We start from the raw sequence: 13169 nt of genomic DNA, 5'->3' as shown, positions 1-13169 counted from the left end.
TGAATTGTTGGTTTTTGTTTATTCTGCCTCCCAAAAATAGCAATATAAAGCGATCAAAAAATGTCACGTGCCTGAAAATGGCACCAATAAAAACGTCAACTCATCCCGCAAAAAACAAGCCATCACATGACTTTGTCGGCCAAAATATGGCGATGCAAAAACTAGATTTTACAAAATATGTGTCTTTTAGTGTGTGACAGCTGTCAGTCATAAAAACCCGATATGATTCTGGTATCGCTGTAATCGCACTGACCCAAAGAATAAAGTAATCTCATCATTTTTACCGCATGAGGAACGGCGTAAAAAATAAACGCTAGGGCTGGGGTTGAGGTTGTGCTAATGCTAGGGTTGGGGTTGTTTTTTTTTTTCAAAAGTTAAAAAAAAAAGATGACGATATGGCGACTAGTGTTGAGCGCAAGTGCTCGCTACTTGAGTTTGCATCGGGTGCTCGGGTATGCACTGAGTATCGTGGGTGCTCGAGTCTCCGCCCCATATGCTTCGCGGCCAAAAATACCTCGCGGAGATTGCCTGCCATGCACGAGCGATCCCGCATGTTTTTTTTGGGGTGTCTAATAACCGTGAAACATGCGGGCGGGGACTCGAGCATTTCACTTGAGCACCCGTGATACATGGTGCATACCTGAGCACCGGATGCAATCTCAAGTAGCGAGCACTTGCGCTCAAGAGTAATGACAACTTATTCAATATGATGACCTAATGTTATCAAATTCTGTGTCATATCTCTGGGTTCAAAATGTTCACTATACCCCTTAATAAAATCCTTGAGGGGTATAGTTTCCAAAATGGGGTCACTTGTGGGGGAGCTCCACTGTTTAGGCACATCAGGGGCTCTCCAAACGCGACATGGTGTCCGCTAACAAATTGAATGGAAAATCGGCTCAAATTGTTAGCGGACACCATGTTGCGTTTGGAGAGTCCCTGTGTGCCTAAACATTGGAACTGCCCCACAAGTGACCCCATTTTGGAAACTAGACCACCCAAGGCACCTATCTAAATGCATAGTGAGCACTTGGAACCCCCAGGTGCTTCACAAATTGATTCGTAAAAATGAAAAAGTGGAAAAAAAAATACTTTTTCATTTTTACTGATCAATTTGTGAAGCACCTAGTGGTTCCAAGTTCTCACTTTGCATCTAGATAGGTGCCTTGGGGGGTCTACTTTCCAAAATGGGGTCACTTGTGGGGGGTTTCCACTGTTTAGGCACATCAGTGGCTCTCCAAACGCAACATGGTGTCCGCTAATTATTCAAGCAAATTTTACAATCAAAAAGTCAAATGGCGCTCCTTCCCTTCCGAGCCCTGCCGTGCGCCCAAACAGTGGTTTTTCCCCACATATGGGGTATCTGCGTGCCCAGGGGAAATTGCACAACAAATTTTGGGGTCCATTTTTTCCTGTTACCCCTGCGAAAATAAAAAAAATTGGGTCTAAAGTAACATTTTTGTGAAAAAAGTTAAATGTTCATTTTTTTCTTCCACATTCCAAAAATTCCTGTGAAGCACCTGAAGGGTTAATAAAGTTCTTGAATGTGGTTTTGAGCACCTTGAGGGGTGCAGTTTTTAGAATGGTGTCACTTTTGGGTATTTTCTGTCATAAAGACCTCTCAAAGTGACTTAAAATGTGATGTGGTCCCTAAAAAAATGGTTTTGTAAATTTTGTTGGAAAAATGAGAAATCGGTGGTCAACTTTTAACCCTTATAGCTCCCTAACAAAAAAAATTTTGGTTCCAAAATTGTGCTGATGTAAAGTAGACATGTGGGAAATGTTATTTATTAACTCTTTTGTGTGACATATCTCTCTGATTTAAGGGCATAAAAATTCAAATTTTGAAAATTGCAAAATTTTCACAATTTTCGCCAAATTTCTGTTTTTTTTCACAAATAAACGCAAGTGATATCGAAGACATTTTACCACAATCATGAAGTACAATATGTCACGAAAAAACATTCTCAGAATCAGCAGGATCCATTGAAGCGTTCCAGAGTAATTACCTCATAAAGTGACAGTGGTCAGAATTGTAAAAATTGGCCCGGTCATGAACGTGCAAACCACCTTGGGTTGTAAAGGGGTTAAAGTGACTTTTCAAAACCATACTGTCAGTAACTAAGGAATTTGAACTTCATTTCTAATTACAGTAATACCTTGACTTACGAGTTTAATTTGTTCTGTGACCAAGCTCTTAACTCTAATTGCTCTTATATCAAATTAAATTTCCCATTTAAAATGAATTAAAATGCTATTAATACATTCCAGCACCCCACAAACCACACAATTTTTTTTAGGTGTTTTTAAGTAAGAGAAATTAACTTTATTAATAACAAATACAGTAATGTACGCTATGAAAAGCTGTTAAATGTCTAACAAATAAAAAAAAGCAAAAACGCTCACCACACTGCAGATGATTTCACAGCCTCAGCCTCAATGTCCTGGTAGGTGCCCGTCCTTCACGTCTTGCCAGCAAACCATCCAAAGAATATATATTGATAGGAATAGACAGCACTGCATACCAGTCAATAAAATTCCAAAGTGCTTGTTTAATAATTCATGATTAAATGATGGAACACAGCCACATCATGCGAAGACAACTGACGTTTCTGGCACTACTGCGCCCTTAATCATAGAATAAAAGTGAACTGTGCTCATGTGAAATTTAAAATCAATGGCCTGGCAATCCCACCCCTGAAAGGGGAGGAGGAATAATTAATTATTTATGCTATACATATGGATGCTTGAGTTCAATATAGTGCAAATAGCATATATAATTTTATACACCAACAGTATGCATACCAAGATGGACTTACTGAGTAGACCAATATTACATCACAAAAGATATATATAAGACTGGAAATATCTGAAACAATCAAAAAAACTTTAAAAAAAAAAAATCTCTTTCTTTTTATCTTTTCCCCTTTTCTTCTTTTTTTTTTCCTTCCCCTATCATATCAGGTGACACCTAATATATATCTTGAAATTAAAAATTGCTACAAGTGACCGGTTGAAGAGCAAGCGTGCAAAGCAACTAATATATGTAATATAAATCACTTTTGTGATTCATGCCGGCTGGAAATTTTGTGCCCATTTTAAAGATCCAATAGGTTTCTCAAAACAAAAGCTTTTTTGTGCCAGTCCCCTCCAAGGGTAGGGCATCTTACTTTTTCTATTGCATAAAATTTCAAATTGGTCACAACCCCATTGTGTATGTTCACAAAGAGTTTTGCACACCCTGAATAAGAAGCATTTTTGTCCTTAATGCTTTTAATATGTTCGGACAAACGTTTTTTCACTTTCCGTATTGTGCACCCTATATGCTTTCCGTTGCACGCCTGACACTCCACACCGTCCACTATATGATGAGAATTGCATTTCATAAAAGAATGTATAAGAAAATCTGAACCATCTGATAATGACACTTTTCTATTTTTATCCTCTGCAAACTTGCACAAATTGCACCTGGAGCCTGAGCATCTATAAAAACCTGTGGTAGAAATCCATGTGTTTTTTGTCGCTTTTTCACTAAATAAACTTGGTGCTAATAAGTTTGCTAGGGTGTTACCTTTTTTAGCCGCAAAATTACACCCCCCCTGTAGGATTTTTCTATGTATGGGGTCTTGGTTTAAGATAGGGAGATACTTGAAAACAATCTTTTTAATCTCATGAAACTGCCTGCTGTATGCAGTACTGAAAGTAATGGAGTTTTTTTGATTATCAGAATTTGTTTTTTTCTTATGCAAGATTGATTCCCTGGAGATCATATTCACCCTTTTTACCGCTGAATTTCTTGATTATTTTTTGTAACCTCTCTGAGTCTTTTCTTGATAGTGGAACTACTCCTCCAAAAAAGCATCCTCCCTAGAACAAATCCGTCGGGCCCTGATTAGTTCTCCATATGGAATGGCCGCGATTGTGTGGCTAGGGTGGCAACTGCTGGCCAGCAAAATGGTATTGCCAGCTGTTTCTTTACGATATAATGATGTATCTACTGTTTTATTTACTACATTGCCTGTCAAAAGAATGTCCAAAAAGGGTACACTCTTAGCATTATCATTGACATACTTGATGAAATCAGTTATGTTACCACTAGTGTTGAGCATTCCGATACTGAAATATCGGGTATCGGCCGATATTCGCGGTATCGGAATTCCGATACTTAATTCCGATACTTTTGCAATATCGTATACCGGAATTGGAAGTTCCCATAATGCAATAAGCCATTTTCATTTTATTCAGCCAATGAGGATCCTAAGAAGTGTGGGCACATCCTGTTAGGCATGTAGGCATCTTAACTAATGGCATGGCTGTGATTGGCTGCTGAAATGATGTCATGATGCACTATAAAAGCCGCCGCCGCCATTTTGAGCTCACTCTGCTGTGAATTCAGTTAGGGATAGGACGCTGTTGTTCTGAGGGACAGTTTTAGCTACCTATTTGGTCTATTCTGCTTTACCCAAGCTACTTTATAAATCGCTGTGCCTTGCAGTGCTAGTGCACAGTTCTCTGTGCTGTTCACCGCTTTCTGCAAGGTCTCTGTGTGTGAGTGCAGCTCACCCTGTAGTGTGTGCTTCAACCACGTCTGGTTGTAGTGCACTCAGTGTGTGTCACTGCCTCATACATTGTCCTTTTTTGCCAATTCATAATTTTTCCTGATATCTCCTATTAGTGTGGTGGTTCCATCCGTATTCAGCTAAATTGGTTCCAAACACACTATATAGGAGTAGATAGAGAATTTTTTTTGGTCTTGCAGCGCTAGTGCACAGTGCTCTGCATCTGTACTGTTCACCACTGTCTGCAAGGTCTGGTGTGTGAGTGCAGCTCACCCTGTAGTGTGTGCTTCAACCACGTCTGGTTGTAGTGCACTCAGTGTGTGTCACTGCCTCATACATTGTCCTTTTTTGCCAATTCATAATTTTTCCTGATTTCTCCTATTAGTGTGGTGGTTCCATCCGTATTCAGCTAAATTGGTTCCAAACACACTATATAGGAGTAGATAGAGAATTTTTTTTGGTCTTGCAGCGCTAGTGCACAGTGCTCTGCATCTGTACTGTTCACCACTGTCTGCAAGGTCTGGTGTGTGAGTGCAGCTCACCCTGTAGTGTGTGCTTCAACCACGTCTGGTTGTAGTGCACTCAGTGTGTGTCACTGCCTCATACATTGTCCTTTTTTGCCAATTCATAATTTTTCCTGATTTCTCCTATTAGTGTGGTGGTTCCATCCGTATTCAGCTAAATTGGTTCCAAACACACTATATAGGAGTAGTTAGAGGAGCCTTTCTGCAGCATTGGTCCCTGCAGCCCCAGCCAGATTAGTATTAGCCTATTTTTTGCAGCCTCATCTATTGCATTGTAGGTTACCTTCCTACATTGTAATGGCTACAAAAAGTTTGTGATACTATCGTTATTACATCTTTAGGCACATCCAGTGTCTTTTTGTGACAAAAAAAACCTAAATAAAGTTCACCAAACACTCCACTTTACAGTTGTGTAGGCCACATTAGCTCATATTAAAGTCTAGTCCACACTTTATAAAATTAGTGTTTCTTATACCTGTTAGCAGCTGTTCAGGAATAAGCACACTAAGCCCTTAGTACTTTTCTGCCTATCTTTATCAGTCTACCAAGATGAAGAAGGCAGGGAGTAAGGCATGTGGTCGTGGGCGTGGAGTTTCTGCAGGGAGAGGACGTGAGGATTCTGTGCCTGCAGGGAGAGGACGTGGGGATTCTGTGCCTGCTGCGGGCACCAGTGACTCAGCATCCCCCAGTTTTACCAGGGAACAGTCCTTTATGCGCAGCTTTGTAGGAGCTAGCCGTACCCCACTGCTGCGCGAGGACCAAATTGAAGCCGTTGTCGGATGGATGGCAGCTAACGCATCGACTTCAATTAGTTCCAGATCCTCTCAGGTCCTGAGCACTGAAGAGCACCCATCTGTCTCTTCACCACCTGCCAAATTGCCCAGGCAGTCAGAGAGCCCTGGACAGGAGCCATCTCTACTTCTGTTCTCTGAATCTCTTGGCTTGGAAAGAGGGGGCCAGCCAAGCAGAATTCGAGAATTTGAAGAAGAGGTAGTATGCAGTGATGCGCAACCGTTTTGTCTCTCTGAATCTGAAGAGGCGGGTGGGCCAGTGCCTATGGTCAGCAGCACACCTCAGTACGCATCTGATGATGAGACTCAGGTGCCACTTTCTGGTGCGTACTGTGCTGTCGAGACTACCCAGGAGAAGCAGTTGTTTGAAGAGGGTGGTGTAGATGATGAGGTCCTTGACCCATCATGGCGTGAGGGACAGGAAGGTGGTGGGAGCAGCTCTGAGGAAGAGATTCCCCGAACAGCCCAAAAAGGAGGGAGAGGGAGGGGGCAGACTTGGTTGCCTGTAGCCTCCACTTCGGCACCCATTAGGAGCATGGCTCTTCCAAAATCCAAAGCGGGCGCTCCCAAGACTTGCAGTGCCTGGTCCTTTTTTGACACAGTTGCAGATGACATTTGCTTTGTCAAATGCAAGCTGTGTAATCAGAAGGTGAAAAGAGGGAAAAGTGTCAGCAACCTCAATACCACAAATATGTGGAAACATGTGCGGACCAAGCACGTGGTGGAGTTACAAAAACACACTGAAGACCTAGGCCAACCTACAGCGCCACCTACCACCTCTTCAGCTCGTGTTGTAGCCTCTTCCTCCAGCTCACACACAGCTGGTTTGGCTTCCTCACAGGATCGCCATGGAAGAATCTCTGGCACTGTTGTACAGAGACACAGTGTAATTCCACCCACAGCACCACTTTCCCAGTCATCCTCACACTCCCAGGCCAGTCTACAGCCATCGTTAGCACAGGCATGGGAGAAAAGGCGCCCATACTCAGCAAACCACCCCCGCGCACAGGCTCTGAATGCTGGCATTGCTAAACTACTGGCCCTTGAAATGCTATCATTCAGGCTGGTGGAGACTGACACATTCCGTAACTTTATGGCATTGGCAGTCCCACAATACAACGTGCCCAGCCGATTTTATTTCAGCAGGCAAGCCGTCCCTGCCCTGCAACATCATGTGGAGGGAAAAATTAAACATGCGCTACAAAACGCCGTCAGTAGCAAGGTCCACCTGACCACCGATGCGTGGACCAGTAAGCATGGACAGGGACGATACCTTTCCCTCACTGCCCATTGGGTAAATGTTGTGGAGCCGGGTACAGATCGTGAGAGTGGCGCTGTACGTGTTCTGCCAACTCCAAGGATTGCAGGAATCCAGTCTGTACACATTGACTCCTCCTCATACTCCAGTTCCTCTGAATCAGCGCTGCAGGAGCCGTCACGGTCTACCTCCACATCGACCCGTGAACGGTTACCTGTTATGGTGACCAATATGAGCACAGCCGTGGCCAAACGTCAACAGGCCGTATTAAAATTAATTTCTTTGGGGAATCGAAGCCACACAGCGCAGGAGCTCTGGAATGCCATCAAGCAGCAGAGCGACGTGTGGTTTGTGCCAGCGAATCTCCAGCCAGGCATGGTAGTGTGTCACAATGGCCGAAATCTGGTGGCAGCTCTGGGCCTAGGCAACCTCACTCACATCCCATGTCTGGCACATGTGCTCAACTTAGTCGTGCAGAGTTTTTTGAGGGACTATCCGGATCTTGATGCACTGCTTCACAAGGTCCGCATAGAGTGCGCTCACTTGCGGCGTTCCAGCAATGCAAGATCATGCATTGCAGCTCTGCAGCGCCGATTACGTCTTCCGGAACATCGCATCATATGTGACCTACCCACCAGGTGGAATTCAACGTTACATATGTTGGAGAGGTTGTGTGAGCAGCAGGCAGCAGTAATGGAGTACCAGCTGCAGCAGGCGCAAACAAGTCGCAGTGCGCGCCGTTCACACTTCACCACCACTGAGTGGGCCTCTATGAAGGACATTTGCCACGTTTTGCGTGCCTTCGATTATTCCACGCGGATGGCGAGTGCAGATGATGCACTAGTCAGCATGACTATCCCCCTTATCTGCCTGCTTGAAAAAACACTGCAAGCACTAAGGGACGAGGTTTTGGAAGAGGTGGAGGATGAGGAGTCACAAATGCCATCTGCTTCTCTACAGTCTGCGCAACGTGGTTCCTCACAAAGGCCTAGGCAGGGGACACTTTGTGAGGAGGATGAGGAGGAGTCGATGGATGAGGAAGACATCTGTCCAGAGGAGGGAGGTACACAATGCTCTAGTAGTCAGTATCTAGAGCGAGGGTGGGGTGATGCAGAGCAGGCAGAGATCACGCCTCAAGCAGGGGACAGCGTTTCTTGGCCAGTTGGCAGTCTGCAGCACATGGTTGATTTCATGCTGCAGTGCCTGAGAAACGACCGGCGCATCGCCCACATTCTCAACATGGCTGATTATTGGGTGTCCACCCTCCTAGATCCTCGCTACCGGGACAACTTACAAAGCCTCATAACACCGTTGAACCGGGAGCGTAAAATGCGGGAATACCAAGACGCACTGGTGCATTCCATCATGTTCTCCATTCCAACCGAGAGCAGTGCTGCTAGTGCTTTACAAAGCCGCTCAGGGCGTCGAAGCAGTGGAGGAAGCTCTGCACAAAGAGGGAGCAGAAGCAGTGCCTCAGCACAAGGCAAGACCAGTATGGCCGAAATGTGGCAAAGTTTTGTGTCCCCGCCGCCACAAATGTCTACACCATCACAGACGGCTCCAGTCAGCAGGAGGCAACGTTTCCGTCAGATGGTGACAGACTACATGTCTTGCCCTCTTAGTGTACTCCCAGACGGCTCTTCTCCCTTCAAGTTTTGGGTCTGTAAGCTGGATACATGGCCAGAGCTTAGTCAGTATGCATTGGAGGTGCTAGCTTGCCCTGCTGCTAGTGTATTATCGGAACGCGTCTTTAGTGCCGCAGGTGGTGTACTAACAGACCGTCGCATGCGACTATCCTCCGATAACGTTGACCGGCTTACTTTTCTCAAAATGAACAAGGCCTGGATCTCTCATGAATTTGCCAGTCCTCTTCCAGAATAAATAATTGATGGCAACAGTATCCAGGTCTCCTGTTGTGTTCATGTTTCTACCACCTGAACTGTAATCCCTGAGCTCCAACACCGCCAGTTGGCGCTTGGAAGTGCCGTCTGCACAGTCAACACTTGCTGCCGTGTTATTGGGGTTCAGTAACGTCAGCTGTTCCCCCTGCTGTGCGGACGGCAATTTCTCCTGCTCTGTCCACATTCTCACTACTACAGATTTTAAAGTTCCTCCAATTACACCTCTGGCTCCGCTGTGTTCAGTATTATCCCTGAGCTCCAACACCGCCAGTTGGCGCTCGGAAGTGCCGTCTGCACAGTCAACACTTGCTGCCGTGTTATTGGGGTTCAGTAACGTCAGCTGTTCCCCTGCTGTGCGGACAGCAATTTCTCCTGCTCTGTCCACATTCTCACTACTACAGATTTTAAAGTTCCTCCAATTACACCTCTGGCTCCTCTGTTTTCAGTATTATCCCTGAGCTCCAACACCGCCAGTTGGCGTTCGGAAGTGCCGTCTGCACAGTCAACACTTGCTGCCGTGTTATTGGGGTTCAGTAACGTCAGCTGTTCCCCTGCTGTGCGGACGGCAATTTCTCCTGCTCTGTCCACATTCTCACTACTACAGATTTTAAAGTTCCTCCAATTACACCTCTGGCTCCGCTGTGTTCAGTATTATCCCTGAGCTCCAACACCGCCAGTTGGCGCTCGGAAGTGCCGTCTGCACAGTCAACACTTGCTGCCGTGTTATTGGGGTTCAGTAACGTCAGCTGTTCCCCTGCTGTGCGGACGGCAATTTCTCCTGCTCTGTCCACATTCTCACTACTACAGATTTTAAAGTTGCTCCAATTACACCTCTGGCTCCTCTGTTTTCAGTATTATCCCTGAGCTCCAACACCGCCAGTTGGCGCTCGGAAGTGCCGTCTGCACAGTCAACACTTGCTGCCGTGTTATTGGGGTTCAGTAACGTCAGCTGTTCCCCTGCTGTGCGGACGGCAATTTCTCCTGCTCTGTCCACATTCTCACTACTACAGATTTTAAAGTTGCTCCAATTACACCTCTGGCTCCTCTGTTTTCAGTATTATCCCTGAGCTCCAACACCGCCAGTTGGCGCTCGGAAGTGCCGTCTCCACAGTCAACACTTGCTGCCGTGTTATTGGGGTTCAGTAACGTCAGCTGTTCCCCTGCTGTGCGGACAGCAATTTCTCCTGCTCTGTCCACATTCTCACTACTACAGATTTTAAAGTTCCTCCAATTACACCTCAGGCTCCGCTGTGTTCAGTATTATCCCTGAGCTCCAACACCGCCAGTTGGCGCTCGGAAGTGCCGTCTGCACAGTCAACACTTGCTGCCGTGTTATTGGGGTTCAGTAACGTCAGCTGTTCCCCTGCTGTGCGGACGGCAATTTCTCCTGCTCTGTCCACATTCTCACTACTACAGATTTTAAAGTTCCTCCAATTACACCTCTGGCTCCGCTGTGTTCAGTATTATCCCTGAGCTCCAACACCGCCAGTTGGCGCTCGGAAGTGCCGTCTGCACAGTCAACACTTGCTGCCGTGTTATTGGGGTTCAGTAACGTCAGCTGTTCCCCTGCTGTGCGGATGGCAATTTCTCCTGCTTTGTCCACATCCACTGTACTACGGATTTAAAACCTCCTCCAAATACACCTCTGGCTCCTCTGTTTTTAGTATTTACCCTGGGCTCCAATACCGCTAGTTGCTGCTCAGAAGTGCCGTCTGCACAGTCAACGCTTGCTCCAGTGTTATTGGGGTTCAGTAACGTCAGCTGATCCCCAGCTGTGTGTCCGGCAAATTCTCCTGCTTTGTCCACATCCACTGTACTACGGATTTAAAACCTCCTCCAAATACACCTCTGGCTCCTCTGTTTTTAGTATTTACCCTGGGCTCCAATACCGCTAGTTGCTGCTCAGAAGTGCTGTCTGCACAGTCAACGCTTGCTCCAGTGTTATTGGGGTTCAGTAACGTCAGCTGATCCCCAGCTGTGTGTCCGGCAAATTCTCCTGCTTTGTCCACATCCACTGTACTACGGATTTAAAACCTCCTCCAAATACACCTCTGGCTCCTCAGATTTTAGTATTTACCCTGGGCTCCAATACCGCTAGTTGCTGCTCAGAAGTGCCGTCTGCACAGTCAACGCTTGCTCCAGTGTTATTGGGGTTCAGTAATGTCAGCTGATCCTCAGCTGTGTGTCCGGCAAATTCTCCTGCTTTGTCCACATCCACTGTACTACGGATTTAAAACTTGCTCCAATTACACCTCTGGCTCCACTCTGTTTTTAGTATTTACCCTGGGTTCCAGCACCGCCAGCTGGTTCTCGGTAGTTCCATTTGCTCTTGTACCTTCTACTACCCATCCGGGTTCCAGTACCGTCAGCTGGTTCTCGGCAGTGCCTTTGGATTAGGTGCCTCCTTCTCGGTATCCAAGTTCCACCAACGTCTGCTGGTCCTTGGTAGTGCTTTCTGGCACAGGTACCTCCTGCTTAGTAACCGAGTTCCAGTACCGTCAGCTGGTCTTCGGCAGTTCCATTGGCTCTTGTACCTTCTGCTACCCATCCGGGTTCCAGTACCGTCAGCTGGTCCTCGGTAGTTCCATTTGCTCTTGTACCTTCTACTACCCATCCGGGTTCCAGTACCGTCAGCTGGTTCTCGGCAGTGACTTTGGCACGGGTACTCCCTCCTGCCCAGCCTGGTTCCAGCACGCCAGCTGTTTCCAGGTAGTGTCAACGTCACTTTGCCTCCAATGCGTTGTCCTGTCGTGTTGCGGTCGGGTTAGCCGACTCTATGGTGCCTGCAGTTTAGGTGACTCCTATGTGGGCTGCGGGATCTGGCAATGAAGGCTGGTTCCATAGTGCCAATAGGACAAGCACCCCCTGTAGGACTGTGGGTTTTGGTAACTGCGGCCAGCTCGCGGCCTTGAACTTTTATTTACATGGGTACCTTCTGCTACCCATCCGGGTTCCAGTACCGTCAGCTGGTTCTCGGCAGTGCCTTTGGATTAGGTGCCTCCTTCTCGGTATCCAAGTTCCACCAACGTCTGCTGGTCCTTGGTAGTGCTTTCTGGCACAGGTACCTCCTGCTTAGTAACCGAGTTCCAGTACCGTCAGCTGGTCTTCGGCAGTTCCATTGGCTCTTGTACCTTCTGCTACCCATCCGGGTTCCAGTACCGTCAGCTGGTCCTCGGTAGTTCAATTTGCTCTTGTACCTTCTACTACCCATCCGGGTTCCAGTACCGTCAGCTGGTTCTCGGCAGTGACTTTGGCACGGGTACTCCCTCCTGCCCAGCCTGGTTCCAGCACGCCAGCTGTTTCCGGGTAGTGTCAACGTCACTTTGCCTCCAATGCCTTGTCCTGTCGTGTTGCGGTCGGGTTAGCCGACTCCATCGTGCCTGCAGTTTAGGTGACTCCTATGTGGGCTGCGGGATCTGGCAATGAAGGCTGGTTCCATAGTGCCAATAGGACAAGCACCCCCTGTAGGACTGTGGGTTTTGGTAACTGCGGCCGGCTCGCGGCCTTGAACTTTTTTTTACATGGGTACCTTCTGCTACCCATCCGGGTTCCAGTACCGTCAGCTGGTTCTCGGCAGTGCCTTTGGATTAGGTGCCTCCTTCTCGGTATCCAAGTTCCACCAACGTCTGCTGGTCCTTGGTAGTGCTTTCTGGTACAGGTACCTCCTGCTTAGTAACCGAGTTCCAGTACCGTCAGCTGGTCTTCGGCAGTTCCATTGGCTCTTGTACCTTCTGCTACCCATCCGGGTTCCAGTACCGTCAGCTGGTCCTCGGTAGTTCCATTTGCTCTTGTACCTTCTACTACCCATCCGGGTTCCAGTACCGTCAGCTGGTTCTCGGCAGTGACTTTGGCACAGGTACTCCCTCCTGCCCAGCCTGGTCCCAGCACGCCAGCTGTTTCCGGGTAGTGTCAACGTCACTTTGCCTCCAATGCGTTGTCCTGTCGTGTTGCGGTCGGGTTAGCCGACTCTAGGGTGCCTGCAGTTTAGGTGACTCCTATGTGGGCTGCGGGATCTGGCAATGAAGGCTGGTTCCATAGTGCCAATAGGACAAGCACCCCCTGTAGGACTGTGGGTTTTGGTAACTGCGGCCGGCTCGCGGCCTTGAACTTTTTTTTACATGGGTACCTTCTGCTAC

Source organism: Phyllobates terribilis, unplaced genomic scaffold, assembly GCF_046119375.1.
Source record: "Phyllobates terribilis strain yellow unplaced genomic scaffold, ASM4611937v1 Scaffold_5__5_contigs__length_657084704, whole genome shotgun sequence".
Lineage (NCBI taxonomy): Eukaryota > Metazoa > Chordata > Amphibia > Anura > Dendrobatidae > Phyllobates > Phyllobates terribilis.
This window is presented reverse-complemented; position numbering follows the sequence as displayed.